The sequence below is a fragment of the Lagopus muta genome, chromosome 7 (genome assembly GCF_023343835.1).
Source record: "Lagopus muta isolate bLagMut1 chromosome 7, bLagMut1 primary, whole genome shotgun sequence".
Lineage (NCBI taxonomy): Eukaryota > Metazoa > Chordata > Aves > Galliformes > Phasianidae > Lagopus > Lagopus muta.
Window position 1 is genome coordinate 22221698 of NC_064439.1, and position 15817 is coordinate 22237514.

General features: G+C 38.0%; 1 long non-coding RNA gene across 2 annotated transcripts in view; it reads right to left on the reverse strand.

Annotated features, from left to right (window-relative positions):
• Nucleotides 1-15608, reverse strand: part of LOC125696257 (uncharacterized) — a 109525-nt gene extending 93917 nt beyond the window's left edge. For both annotated transcript variants that reach the window (XR_007378251.1, XR_007378250.1), the window contains exon 1: nucleotides 15344-15608. This is a non-coding gene — a long non-coding RNA (uncharacterized LOC125696257). The remainder of the gene's footprint in view (nucleotides 1-15343) is intronic.
• Nucleotides 15609-15817: the final 209 nt, after the last annotated feature.

Genomic DNA, 15817 nt, shown 5'->3' on the forward strand with positions numbered 1-15817 from the left:
CTTGTGTACAAGTGAGATGAGGGGGCAGGTCATTTGCAGTTTCCTTGTGTTTAGGCCAACTCTTGCTGGCACTAGTCCCAGCATAGATGAAAACAATTTGGGTATTAGAAAGGTATAGCTATATATGAAAGCAAAAGAGCTGCCAGAGACATCCTGTATTCTCTGGATGTTTTTCCTGCTCAACTGGAAAAATCAGATGCAGTTCTCACCCCTTTTCTTCACTGAAGTGGTTCAAGTTGGAATGGAGAGCAGGCAAAAAAAAATAAATAGAAAGGATGTCAAGTTACTAAAAACACAGACACAGTAAAGCCATCCACTAGGACTAATAGATGAATGAGGAGTGGTTGAGTCCATGAGATGAGAGTAGCAGCTCTGTGCATGTTTTGAGGTCTCACAATCCTCAGGACATCCTAGCAGACACCAGCCCCTGTGGCAGAAATACCTTTTTACCTGTCCTGCCTCCTTTAGGGAGAGACACATTGATCTCCTCCCTGTATTTACAGCAGCTTGTACTAACTGCATTGAAATAGATCACCTTGAGATTTGGTTCAAATGCAGTAAATCTCTTGAGTTTATTCCCCAGCTGTTATGTAGGAAAGAAAATTGTTTAAATACTGACTTCAGGGAGGCTGAAGACAAAGGCATTACTTCTTCCCAGATGTGAATTCTGCCTAACTTTGAAGTAAATCTATTTAGCCATCCTTAAAATCTCTCTACATGTTCTGTCATTATGTTAAATCATTAATTGTCCTAGTTTCCAACATAATGTGCATTAGAGTCATTAAGACTCACTACTCTGGCAGGTTTTTCTCTCTAGTTATTTGGTCTACTTAAAAAGTATTATTTGAGTCTCTGAGGTTTTCAGTATTTTCACATGTCCCATGGAAAATTGCCATTTAGCCTAATGGAAGCAGAAATCAAGACTTAAAAGGTTCCCCAGCATGCAGGAAGACTCACAAATTAAAAGCCTAAGATGATGTGGTATACAGAATTGTATTAATCTCTTGCATATAAAGGAATATGCACATTTTCTGGATAGTTACAGTTTAAGTTTTACTCTCTGTGCTTTAAAATGTTATGCTGAGCTTTATATGGCCAACTCCATACTGGCAGCCTGGAAAAAACGGAAGCGTTCCTTTAGCAGTTGAAAGCTGTAGATAAGCACTGGGATTTTGTTTCCCCTGATGTGGCAGTCCTTTTCCAAAACACTCTGCCTGCTTCAATCTTGTTCAAGCCCTTCTGGCTTTAATACAGCATAGGACACTAATATGGATATCAAATCCCTCCTAGACGGATTTCAGAGACACTGAAATAAGTCTGATGCGTTTCTCAACTAAGATTCAAATTTACCCCCTCATCTCACAGCGTTAGCTCAGTATTCCAGTTTCGGGTTGTTTTGTTTTTAACCAGAAGTTCTCTTACATCCCCACAAATCTCCTGGCTGATTCACAGAAAAATACATACGAGGTCAGAAAATTTATTTCACTGCTTCAATAAGAAATTAATAGAATTGATTAGCCACAGTATCTCAAGGCTTAGATCCCTGCTTTGCAGAAGAAATTCATAATATCCTGAAAGTTGAAATCCTGAAATATCATTTCTCTGCTGTGAATAAGACCAAATCAGCTATTCGTTGCACTCAGTAAAGATACAGTATAGTGAACAGAATGATAAGCCTAGCTAGCTGTTAGCACTGTAACGAAAGCAGCAAACCATGACAAGGTTAATCCCTGCCATTAAGAGTGGCTATAACACACCTTGTTGATATTAATAAGGTCTTTGAGCTTTATTTTCTAAAAGGCTTAATAAGTCATAGTGTGAAGTTGACCTAAATGCTGCTGATGCTTTTCTGTCATCATATGATATGCCTCCTTTGCAATTGGCAGAGTAGAATGCTCTGTAGACTCTGTTTCTTAATCAGAGATTAAAGCAGCTATAATAGGTGTAGATAGAGAAAACTTTACAAAATAATGTGCTTCTTGCTGAGTCTTAAAGCATCATTCAAGACCTGTTCTGAGACCCAGAGTCTATAGGACTTGCAATCCCCATTCTAGTCCCTGCACTGCTTCTTTAGTGTGTCTGAATGGCTTTCATTTCTCCATTATAGCAGTGAAATATTGTCAGTATTACACTTATACTTAACCCATCCTTTTACTGCTAATGAGAAGAAAGAATCTTTAATGGCTTCTTTATTGAAATCTAGCAAGATCAAAAAGCGTAACAGAACAAAATACATGCTTGAGCTGTGGTCCAAGAAGAAAGCCCTATCACAACTCTTACCAAACAGCAAATGTTGATTTTTTTTTTTTTTAAGTGCAAAACATAAAGATAAAAAGGTAAATATTCCCTAGAAAGTTGTACATTCAGCGTTCTTTAAGGCTAAGAGAAGTGAGGTTGCTGACTCTTCCCTGAAGTCTTATTGTGGGTCTTCACTGTTCAAAACTGTTCACCAAGAAACTCATGAAACCAGTCTGCAAACTGCTCACAAGCAACCCACTGCATGAGGCAAAAAACTTGTAGCTGAACTCTCCTGACTAGTTATGATTAGATGCATCAGACACATTTTATTATTGAGTTTGGGTTTTATGGGGTTTGTTGTTGTTGTTGTTGTTGTTTCTTTTTCAGCAGTTAAGCTTTCACTTAGTTATTAATTTTAGGATTCAGAGTAAAGTTACTCTTGATCTCCACAGCAGGCCCCTGATATATGGTACAAATGAGCACATCTTCCAGGAAAAAAAAAAACTGTGAAGCCAAGATATTATTCTTGACTCAAAAAGCCATCACTACAATACTGTAAGTAATGAAGTAAAATCTAGTTATGGGTAAGTAACAAGGAGAACAGCAAGGCAGTGATGCTACTGTAGCTCCTTGTTGTATTCTTATCCTGGCTCACTTATATCTCTTCCATTTGTTTTTTTCCTTACCTGTTGAACTGTGAGATCTTTGGAGCTACACTGTGTTTGATGTATTGTCAGAGTAAGCTCAACTTGGGGCCATGCAAATATTAAATTCACAGCCCATTAACACTCATGAGCATTTTCTGCAAAGGACACAAAGGAAGATGACTACAACTGAGAGGAAATCTTCCCTGTTCATTAATTTAGTTTGGTTTTTTTTGTTTGTTTGTTTGGGTTTTTTTTGTTTGTTTATTTTTAAAGCAAGAAACTTTCTTAGTGGAAGAAAGTGGAAAAGCTTAAACTTCTTGGTTGACACATCAAAAGTAAAGCTAGTACAGAAAGGTGATTAGATGACCTCAGGTAGGATAGCATTATCTCATTGTATACTTGCATGCTCTTGCTTTCTATTCTCAACAGCAAAGAGTGTAAAGCTCCTTTCTACAATTTTTTTAGCTGCAGTCTCAGTGGTCATGCTTTAAGGTGACCAGGTAATAATTATGCTGCAGAATAGAAAAGCAGCTGTTAAGATTATTATTTTTTATTTAGTTAGTTAGTTATTTTTACACAATTTCTAATGGTTATGTACTAGTCCTTGGGTTGAGGGAGCCCAGTTCAGTCCCATCTCAAAGTGCCAATAACACACAAGCCAAAATAACAAATTTCTTGGGATACATGAAAACAAAAATCAAGGAACACATATCAGAGGGAAAACGACAGCTTTGCTAACCTTTTCTTCACTGATGTGTTGCTAGCAATCTTTGATTCCACGAATGTGAAAAAAAATCAAGTGCAAAATGTTACAGATTATTGCTGAAATATTTATGAATGTGAAAACGTAATGATAAGGTTTAGGATGTTGTTATCATCATGAGTAATGCTATGTATACGACCTCTCTGCACAGCTTACTAAGTGCCACTGGAATTTCAGCTCAAAAATTATTCATCCTGGCAGAAGGTCATGCCATCTCACTGGGTTAAGTCACAAATTTCCCAGAGAGCATATGGGCACGTGTTTGGATTTAAGGAAACAACCCCCTCCCAAAAGTTAATGATGGAGGTTGTTACAAGGTCTAAGCAAAGCAATTATTTTTAAACTACAAGCCAACAAAGCATTCCCTTTGTTTGTTCTTCTCCAGGTTGTCCTTGACTTTCAGAGCTGGAAGACAGCTGCAGGCAGGAGAGCAGCCAAGCTCACCAGGGAGGAGCTGGAATTAGTCTCAACCCTTCTGAATAGTTCAGGGAGGCTCATATACAGTCTTTCCAAGGCTTCACTGGGGAATAAGGCACCCATACATATTTTTTTAAAAACACGATTTGCCCCAGAGTTCACCTACTAAATCAAAGGCAACTCCTAGTGGAGAAGAAGCAGGAAATGAGAACAGAGGGAAAGATAAGGTTATAAAGGAAACTTTGGAGGCAACAACATGAGCAGCCAATAACTGGGACCACATCTGCCTATTGGAAAACCAGTAAGATTTACCTTTCCCAGGCAGAGTCCAAGAACAAAGGGAAAACTCAAATACTTGGATATAGAGTGGAACTGGGAACATGTATTTTTCAACATGTGCACACAGGCACCCAGAAAGGAGAGGAGGCTACTTACTGTAACCAGAAATGGGAGCAAGTAGGAAGAGGGAATCATTCCAGTATGTGGGAAAGAGCCTCTGGTGAGCCTCATGAGTTGTGTGAACCCTTCACTGCGCATAGAAGTAATGCTCTGTTGGAAATAAACTGTTTTATTTTCATGTCTTATGTAGTTAACTGCTGGGGTCATCAAACTTAATCAATAAAAATATGTATGATCCCAAAAATCCACCATGAGAAGACTCAAATCAAGCAGAGTTGCACTAGGTAAAATACAGACTTGCTTCACTCCCTGGCAGATGAATGGATGTACCACATGGACTCCTGTTCCAGCCTCTGCATCAGACAAAACAGTGTTTACAAGCAGCTTGAGACCCATCTCTCAGACTGTGGGTTCTGACTGTATCTGAAAGAAACTGCTAGCTCAGCTCTGGCAATGGTTGTACACTGTTTGTTTGCACCTCCTGACACTCGTGGTACCGCACCATCCCCCACTGCCAGCCTTGCTAGAAAGGAGGATGACACACAGAACAGATCCCCAGGCTGCTCATGGCAGTGCCACTCCACAAAGTCCTCTGCCAGACCTAGGGCAAGGAGACAGAAATCCAGAAAAGAGAGGGAAACAGAATCACGGAATCACAGAATTGTAGGGGTTGGAAGGGACCCCCAGAGATCATCGAGTCCAACCCCCAGGTGGGAAAGGGGATCCTGGAAGTAGCAAGCACAAAAAAAAAAAAAAAAAAAAAAAAAAAAAAAAAAAAAGAGGGAAGAAAGGAGCAATGAGGAGAGCAGGGAAGGTTGTGTGAAGGGGGACAAAAAAAGAAAGCATTCCACCTTCACATTGCAATCCTCTTCTTTATCTCCCACCTGTTTCATTTCAAGCATTGCAGTTTTTCTGTGACATAGAATAGCCAATATAATCCCCTTACTCCTTTGCAGCCTCAAGCATAATACCTGAGATCTGCATTATTATTTTTTTTTCCCCCATCAAAGAACAACTGAAAATATGAACCACACTAAAAAAAAAAAAAAAAAAAAAATGAGTAGTGTAGGATTGGTATTTTGATGCAATGATCTTGGAAAATGCCTAAGGTTTCACACTGCCTTTTCAGTCACTTCCCACTGACACTGAGTTTATGACCTTCAGGCAAGAAAACCTTTTGTAATAACTCAATTTTTTTTTCTTCAGCAGATTTCTGATACGCATAGAGATGAACTGTTCAATGTGGAAGTAACCTACACTAGGGGCACCTAGGAAACAAACAGGATGGTACATATGCACACACACAGAATGCAGTGCTGACATTGGATTGTTCAGGTTGAATATCATAATTCAGTGATTCTCAGTGCTCCATTTCAAAATTGATTGACTAAGCAGTCAGAAACCTAACTTCAGCTATCTTGATATAAATCTAGCTAATTTTGATATGCTGTATATAGTTAATCCAAACATGAAGGTAGATAGCAAGTGGGAATTTCTGCAAGACTTCACCCAAGAATATATCCAGCCTACACAAACATCATGTAATTTAAAAAGTTGACTAATGTTAAGTTACAATGCCCATAAAAGAGATTTTTTTATTCATTTCTATGATCTTTAAATTCAAAATGTCAACTGCTGTATCTCAGATTGCACTCTCTTACCAGAATGAATTACATTCTTAACTTTCAACAGATAAAAAAGTTTACTTTTATGAAATTATTTCCTACTGACTTAATGAATTTGGGAATAAAAAAAAATTCAAAGATGGTCTTTATTTGCAGACTCCTAAAAATATGTATTACAAGTATATAAAATGCTTTTAATTGCACCCCTTCAAAATTCCAATTCAAAAATTTATTTTTCCTTGGTGTAAGGAGGGAACAGCTGCACATCAGCATTAATATCAAGTGAATCTTACCCTAACAAAATGAGCAGATTTAAAGTGTCCCATTTCAGTGTGAGTTGGTTAGAAGAAAAAAAAAAAAAAGCAAAGTTCTGCTCTTTATTCTAATACAGCAATTTTGGTCATGTAAAATCCACTACATTTGGCACATATGGTGTCAAAGAAATGCTACTGACAAAAGCAGATGCTGTACAAGCTGATGCAAAGCAAACACACTGAAGATATTGCTGTGTATTCCTTAAACAAAACAAGCCACATCTCAGAAGCAAAGATATTTACTATTAACTTATTGAAAGATTTGTAGCAGTAAACTGATAGAATTCTGAGCACTGTATGCCTAAGGGAGGTTTTGTTGGCTTGAATAGATTTATTCCCAACTGGTACCAGCTTAAGTGAAAGAACCAAGATCCGTATGTAGACCTTCTGCTGGTTAACTAAAAACCTCAGGTAAAATTGTATGACAGCATTCCTCATATTTCCTCCCCCTAAGATGTTGATCAAATATGATCAAATGCACTGGAAGATACTTCATCTTATTCACATATTCTCCTATCATCTTATGCAAGGCCCTAGAAAAAAGTTGCATTAAGTGTTTCTCTGTGCTTGGATAACAAACATGAACTATTTTTAAGGTGTGCTCAAGGACAGTTCTGCTCATTTCAGACTTCTTTTTATTCAGGCTTTGCAGTATTCAACCAAAATTGTTATGCAGGACACTAACAGCTATTGAAAATTTCATAACATTTGTCCTTGAATCACAGGAGAGAGTAGAAGCACAAGTTTGATAACTTTGTTTTAAACTATATTAATGCTACAGTTTGTTTTTTTTTTTTTTTTTTATAAAAGTGTAATTCATTTCTGACTTATTTGTGGTGACTTGCAGAGTGGTTAATTACTGCTTGGAGGCAAAAATTGCAGCACAGAGGTCATTAAAACAGAAAGATTTAGGGAGTGCAAAAAAAGTCAGTTTTTTAGAACTAGTTAATTTGTCCAGAAGGGGATACATTTTTATAGCATGCATAAAGCAGAAATATTTATCTTGAAGCAAAACCACAGTATTTTCCTTTCTGTTTTTAGAACCAACCATTTGGTTGCTCTGCAATATTGTTAGACAGATATTTCTTTGTTACTAGTTTTTATTACAATACTTTCCCCGCTATTAAATTTGGAAATATTCAGGTTACTCCTCAGCTGTCCCTAGGACCCCGCTGATTATATATGAAGAAAACATCTCACTATTTCAATGAAAAAAATCCTAAATAATTTTATTGGTTTAATTACATTTGTTCATATATTGTTTACAAATAGTTTTTATTGCATTAGCTTCATATTCCCTCTAAATAGTCTCAAATTTGATACTATGTTAATTTAGGACATCCTGCTTGACCACCTCCTGTTTCCCATGGGTTTTATTGAAAGATTGCAGAAACATGAGCACCTCGTGAAATGTGGTCAAAAACAATGCAATAGGTTTTTAGGTGAACAGCCCAGCCAAATCACAAACCAAGCAAATAAAGACTATCTGATTAGGAAGAGGATTTGTTTTCGCCATCAGAAGCTGAGACACTGCTCTTCTGAAATCTGACAAAATACAGGAACAACAATGAGCATGCTGTTACAGGTTAGTTAAAGGACACCAAGGAAAAAGTACTGCCTGAAATGTGTTGGAATCCAAGCAGCTTATTTTTTAATGGGAAACACAAAGACCCATGTTTCTGGGAGAAAAATAGAGGTGTTGAATTTTGAGAATTTAACATGAAAAATGTGTTCCTGATTTAAGTGCTCAGAATCTCACCCAGAAAAAAAGAAACTCGTAATGGATATTTATCTTTGCAGTTGAACTGTATGCAATTAAGACGGTCTAACATTTTTCTCCCCAGCACACACACAAGGCACTTTTCTCCATCTTCTTCTGCTTAATCCAAAGTTTAAATCAAGACAGCTTGTAATGTCATCTCGCCCTAGCCTTGTCCCAGAGCAGTTATTTGTCTGCAAGGATCCCACCAGACCTCCACACATTGCGCTGGGCCATAATCTGGCAAATTGAAGCAAAAAATGAAGCCATTAGAGATTTACCATAGAACCTGGCTTCTTGATGTCTCAACATTGTAAATTTTATTAGTTCCATGAATTTGAGTTCAGGTCTTTATGAAGAACTGCATTCTAAAAGGCTCTGAGGTAGATTTTGCTTTAATAATTACCACTCCCATAAAAACAGATATGCACTTATACATGCACACTTTCTATATTGCTAGGAGCTTTACCACTGCTGGCACAGGCTTCAGTCACCTATGTTTTATGTGTGTGCTGAGCAAGTTGCACATGTTGTGATTGTGTGGCTCAGCCCCCTACAGTCATTCATTCTCCCTTTCCCAGTGGGTTGAAGGAGAGAATAAAAAAAACCAAAAAACTAGAATTTGAGTTGAGATAAAACTATTTACTAAAATAGAGAAAAGGAAAAAGGTAACAGTTATGACAATACGCCATATACATTCATGCATATATACGTGATGCACAAGGAATTGCTCACCATACCCCAGCCAGTGCCCAACTTACTCCCAAGCAGCAGAAAAGAGCAAGAAGTATTCCTACCCCCCTTCAAAACTCTCCTGGCACATGCCATATGGTATGGAATATCCCTTTGGCCAGTTTAAGTCAGCTGTTCCAGGTCTGCACCCTCCCTGCTCCTTGGGCCCTCCACCAAGAACGGCCTTGGCTCTGTACAGCACTGCTTAGCACAAACTATAAACATCACTGTTACCAACATTGAACCAAAACAGCATCATACTAGACACTCTGAAGAATAAGACAAATATTCTGTAAGTCAGAGAACTCAGCAAAATTCAGGAAATGTAGGCAAACGCACACTGATGGCTTTCAGTTCTTAGAATTATTTTACTCCCTATACTCCAGAGGTGCTATGACTTGCAAGGATAAAAAGAAAAGCAGCCTTCCGCTACTTCTATGGGACCATGTGTGGGGGACATGGAGAAGCTGGGCATGCTAGAACAAGACAGAACCCCTCCAGCCTACACACATTCCTTCAAGAAGGCAGGAGATGACTTTACCTCTCTGTCTGAGAGGCTGTGCCAGTTAGGGGAAGATTTATTTTCCAGTGTAAGCTCTACTGGTCTCCCCTGGATTCTGTACCCAGTTACCTTTCTCTTGGTCCATTGCTTCAGCACAACTTCAGAGAAGAGTTCATGTTTCAGGGAATACTGAGTGAACATTCAACAGCAGAGCCGTTTCATTCACCATCACAATGATTAATCATAAAACATAGACAGGACACAAACCCTGGGCAAGGTCATCTTGTGAGTATTCATAAACAGGCACTAGAGCCAAATTTGCAAGCTGTTCCTGCAACCCCAATCACAGCTCCATCACATAATCTTATAAAAGATCTGATTTAATTTCCAAAGGCTCCCAGGGCTCAGATTCTCAACCTACCTCCTACTATATATACATTTACAACTATTTTTTCCTCATCCATTGTACAATTAAGACATTATTTTACAGGTTTATAGTTAAAAAGATTATTGTAGTAGAAAGAGACAATCAAAAAATGAAATGCTCACCTGTGTCCTAGGCTCACAGTAGAAAACTCCAAAAGGAAGGAAAGAGGCCCTTCCTCAGTGGCAGTCAGCCCTTAAATGGGGTCTAGGAGAGGTGCAGCCAGGCTCCACCCCTTCTGGTCACACAGCTGAATTGCCTTCACCTGTGCTCCAATGGCTGACCCAGTCCTTGCCTCAGGTGATCAATCAGTGGTTCAGGCCGTGACTCAACAGTTCCCATACATCCATTTATTGAAAGCTGAAGCTAGGAATGCAAAGGTTATTCACTTCCAAAACCCTCTCTATATGGAAGAGCCTACAGTGTCTCTGATGATGAATAGTACCAAGCTGGTATGCAAATTTGCTAAATGTAACCAAGGAAACAGACCTTACTAATATCATACGCTTCTCAGAGCATTTGCTGGAAGCAGAATAGCATCTCTACTACTAGCATAGTGTCACTCACCTCTGAGAATGCAGTGTAAAAGTAATTACTTACATACAGTGAGGAATAAAATAAAAATATGTTGTATGTAAATATAGCCAGAAGATCCTCTCAATAAATGGACTGATTTGATCAGAAGGCTAGTGGAGCAGAATAGCAGTTTTGAATTCCAGTGAAAAAGCAGTGTAGGTACCCAGAAAGTACAGTACTATTCAGGCTATCTTGGCACAGAACTGTTAGTAACAGGCACCTAACAATGTGAATGGGTTTATCATGACATGGGCTGGACCATGCAGGAACAATCATTGTGCACTTGAACAGTTAGAGCAATCTTACTGTATGTCTTTTGTGAGCATTGGCACTGTGTTTAAAAAAAAAATAGAAAAAAGAAAAGAAAAAAGAAAAGGAACCTGAAGCCTTTAAACATTAAGTTGAGGGCCTGACTAGATGATCTGTGAGTTAACTAGGAGGCCTGAGGCTGCTCTGGTGTGCAAAGTCCCCCATGTTATACCAAGAGGAGTGCTTGCTGAAGGTGTTTCTGGGACATGAATTGGGAACATGATTTGTGGAGGAACTTTGAAAGAGATGAAGGTTAAGCCTGGGTGTGGGTGATGCTCAAGGGCTCTATGGATGCAGCATACCTCTCTTGTGGTACTGTTCCTCAGGTTCTACTTTGCCCACCCCAGCACCAGATACAGGAGACAGTAGTCCGCTTCCAGCTTAACTAACTCCAGCAAAGCCAGATCAGCACAGAAAGACAATGGGATGCACCTGACCTGTGAGGAGAGAAGAATTCTTTCCTTCTGGGGAAATCCATACAACAAACATGATGTAAGTGTGAGCTGATGAACACATCAACACACAGTTTTTGCATGGCATCAGCACAGTGGGAAGGGAGCTATGGTGGAGCCAGCAAACTTAGAGGAGAAGATCTGAGTCATCTGTGTGTTGCAGATTCTTGGGATGGTTAGATGAGCCATAATTTAATTAGAAAAATTGATAATTTGAAAAAATAATAGTCATCAGGCAGGTGATCAGGCTGTGGAACGGGCTGACCAGGAAGTGGTTGAATCACCATCATCCCTGGAGGTGTTCAAGAAACATTTAGATGTTGTACCGAGGGACATGGTTTAGTGGGAAATATTGGTGATAGGTGGACGGTTAGACTGGATGATCTTGGAGGTCTTTTCCAACCTTGGTGATTCTATGATTACATGATCTTATTTTCTTTCTACCCCAGCATTCATTTCCTATCCCTCTGGTTTCTTTCTTAGATTTCAAACCCAAGTCTTCACTGTGCTAATGCTAAACATGAATGATTCAAAGAAAAGTTTCAGACAGAAGAAAATTTGTAGCTTTTTCCTTCTTGTTAAATAGACTATAATATAAATAATTTAAGAATATATATATGAACAGTTTATGAATAAGTGAAGGAATAAATATATCACAGGATCATACCAGATAATGAACGGAAACATTTCAGCTTTACAAGTGAATTTCAAAAATATTTGGCAGTCCAGTGCATCTTGTGAAAAATGCAAAACTCAGATATCCACCCAAGATTTCTGGACATTTATCTAACACATCCCAGAATGCTAATGGTAGGAAATGTCCAGGAAAAAAAAAAAAGTCTTTGTATGGTTTCCAGTATTTTCTAACATCCTTTAGAGCAGCAGTGCCCAAAACATACCTGTGGTATTTTGGTAATTCCACCTTTGCTGCCACAGATTCCACATACTGCCAACGTGCAAAAAAGTAAAATTAAACACCATTCCTAACCTCAAAAAAGCTTCATATTTGAATCATTTATGCTTCAGGGAAGTGCTCAAGTTAACTGGTATTTTCTGTGAAGTGTCTCATTTATCTTTACTTATGATTCCTCCATAGCTTTTGTAACAACTCCAGTGCACTTTGTACAAGCTGGACTTGTTGCACTGATATTTTTCACTGTTTAGAGAAACATACTATGCTTTCTCAATTCCTTTTCTAAATGGGATATTATGCAGGACTTTCTTATGCAGGTAGGTACCTTGTACTTTGGGATGACCAGTAGGTCCTTATTCCTAAGCCTATAAAGCCTATATACAAGCCTAGCAATAATGAAGATTTTCAAATGTCTAGTGATAGATATCAAACACTTTGGAATGCAGTGGATACTGTGTGGAATTCAGCACAGTCCAGACACTGGTTGTGTGTCAGTGTTATATGTTTGTTTGATTTGTGAAGTCAACGTAGGTCCAAGTTATGACAAAAATCATCAGAGGGCATCACAGTGTTATCAAGTCAAAGAAAGTTTGGGTGAATACTGGATGCAGGTGGAAGTTCAATTGGAAACCCTCATCCATGAGGAGGTAAGGGAAAAGTACAAGAAAGGTGGTATATTAGCTAGAGAGAACATATTAGCTGTTTGAGATCCAGGTTGTTCTGTGATAGTGTAAGAAGCGTAGTAATAACCCAATTAGCACTGACAATAAAATGAAGAATTCTGGATAAAAATGTACCTCCAATATTATTGTCACAAAAAAGTAAAATAAAATAAAATGAAGTCAAGCAATTTTCAAATAGTAGTCAGGTATACACTTCAGCAGGTTAAACAAAGACTATTTAGTTAAGAAAATTATGGCAGATGTATATAACAATGTATGATACAGGCAAGTCTCCTATTTCTTTTTTCTCCTAATTTACCATCAGCCAAGAACAAAATGTAACCAAAGAAATCTTAAGGGGCAAAACAGTAAAAAGAGATAAAAGAATAATAGTATTTTTCACATCTGTAACATCTTTCCTTGACTAATTTCAGATCACACTAATGAGGTAAGGCCTCAGATTTACACTTGATAAGACTCAGAAGTAGGTGATATGGAAAGATCATAAAGAAAGTTTGTGCTGTAGTTGAGAGAAGAACCTATTGTATTTTCACAGGCTCTAGACAATTTAGAATTGAACTATATAGTTGTTACAGGGCATTGTTAAAATAAATAATGTAGAACTTTTGTGTATGCAGTAAGATTTTTACATAAACAGTAAATCAGAAGGTAAACTCAATATATGCTTTTGTGCTAGCACATACATGATTTTAATTGCGTGTGTATCATAGCAAGAGAGCTAGGAAATCCCCTAAGGAATCAGGCCCAAAAGGATGAATCCTATGGAATTAAATACTTCATAATAATGTCCATAAATACAAGCTGTGTGACTCATTCACAGAAAATAATAATAATAATAAAAAAAATAAACACATTGAATTATCAATAAATTTTCATCACACAAAGAACTGTGGAAGAGCAACACTGGAAAACAGGCAAAATATCTCAGCTGTTTCCTTTTTCCCAGATGCTAAAAGAAAGAATTGTTTTCTTGTGGAAGCAAAAATTATATTCTGTCTGGAAATAATTTAAGCTTTGGTGACACAACATATGTTTCAAGCCCAATTTAGTACTGGTACTGTCCTTACTGGTAAAGAAGCTACTAAGGAAGAAATTAAAGTGTGTAATTAATGTTACAACATTACATTAACACATAAATAATTTCTCCAGCAGGTCATACGATTCACATGCATATTTTATTAAACTGTAAGAAATAATTTTCTCTGTGACCCTGATCTTCCTGCATGCTTTGAAGTTTGAAAGCCAGCAGTATAGCCTATAAGTTTAAAGAAATTTAGAAAGAATTGTGAAGTTAAAAGGTACTTTTGATGTTTGTTCTTTCTCTTCTATCACAAGGGCATTCGATTCAGAAGTAGAAAACATTAATGCCTAAGAAATTTCCATGGCAATCATGCTCATTTAACTCTTTCTAATCACATAATATAAAAGGCTGGAGAGAGCTATTCACTGAGCAGAGGCACAAAGATAACACTAGGAATTTCCTGTTTCAATTTCCACCAAGACTTCTCTCACTGTCCCTCCACAAATTGCAAGCAGTTACCCCTTGCACTGAAAATAGCTGCCAGACAACATGGCAGCTTTTCGCATGGCCGTGGCTGAATACAGAGAACATCCTTCTGCCTCAGAAGTATAACTAGTCTCTGATCGCAGAAGAATGTCAGATTGCCAGGTATCCCAGGCTCCTTTGTCCAAACATCCCCACCGTCCGAATGGTTGCATCCACCAATGCACTGGGCTGCAGTGGGCACATCTCTATGGTGTAATGGTGACATGCAGTGGACAGGAAGAATTTTAATTTCTGTCATTCAAAGTAACTTGCAAGTTATGGGGCAAGGATGACTGGGCTATGAATATTTTGCCTTTATCTCACTCATTCTCATCACTCGTTAAGTTTCACAGGAGCTGAGTTTGTTTTCTGGCACATAACTGGGGGAAAAGTACAATGCAATTAAGTGGTAATTACTGAAGTTAATGGTAATTTCCCAAAGGAAAGACTTTCATTTTGCAGCGGCTACGTCCGTATACACTCACAACAAATCTGACCAGTACAACCAGTCTACCACAGAGTAAATACCTCAGGGCAAATATTTCCTCTTCTACTGTGGCAAAGCCAAAGCCTCAAACTAACAATTGATTTGATTTTTCGGTAGTTATTCTTGGAAGTATTCTCAGTTTTGAGTTGAGAAGACAAATACAAGTAGTGAACATAAATGTTTCAAGGGAGGACTTCAGATAGCAAAAAGTTAGAAAAAAAGATTTAAATATCTTAGCAAAGGTTACAAGCCCAGCTCTACCCCTTCCCCTGAGCACATGCATTTCAAGCAGTCCCACCCACCTTGTACAGTTAAGTTTTTAACATTGTAGAGTAAGAATTTATAGGGGTCATGGGTTATCCTTCTCAATACTGAACTCTATCTAGTACCTACAGAAAGCAAGAAACACACCCACAGGCTCTGGAAATAATCCCTACATATATAGCATGAGATTGTGAAATGCACATTTAAATCAATTACTCGTAATAATAATTTCATAAAGCAGATTTCTCAGAAGTATTGATTTAAATTCCTGCTGAACTGTTAAGTGAAATTACCTGGCCACCAAAGATGAAGCTTCCAGTCTCCCAGTTGGTGCAACAGTCTCTGTTTGCCAGCTGTATTGTAATAACTGAAAAGTTAACATCTCTGACTTCATAATTATTTGAATTTTAATGAATGAGATGAATGAAATCTTTCTGCTTAGCTGCTTACACTGTGAACCAGCCTGCATTCCTGAAAGATAAGAAATAAAAAGATTATGCTTATTCAACAGCTTTCCTGTGTGGAGACAGAGGGAGGAAAAGAAGCCAGGTTTCTTTGGAATTCAAACTCATTATTAAAAAAAAAAAAAAGAAGGGAAAAAAAAAAGATAATGGTAATTACTGAATATGAGTTGTTGAATTAATTAGTGACTTTGCAAACATATCCAAAATGAGAACATGGGTCTTTTACCATGTCCAGGGACTGCGTGCTTTGCTAAAGGGTGGCCTGCCTGGATGTTCCAGCACATGCATGTATATATTCATCAG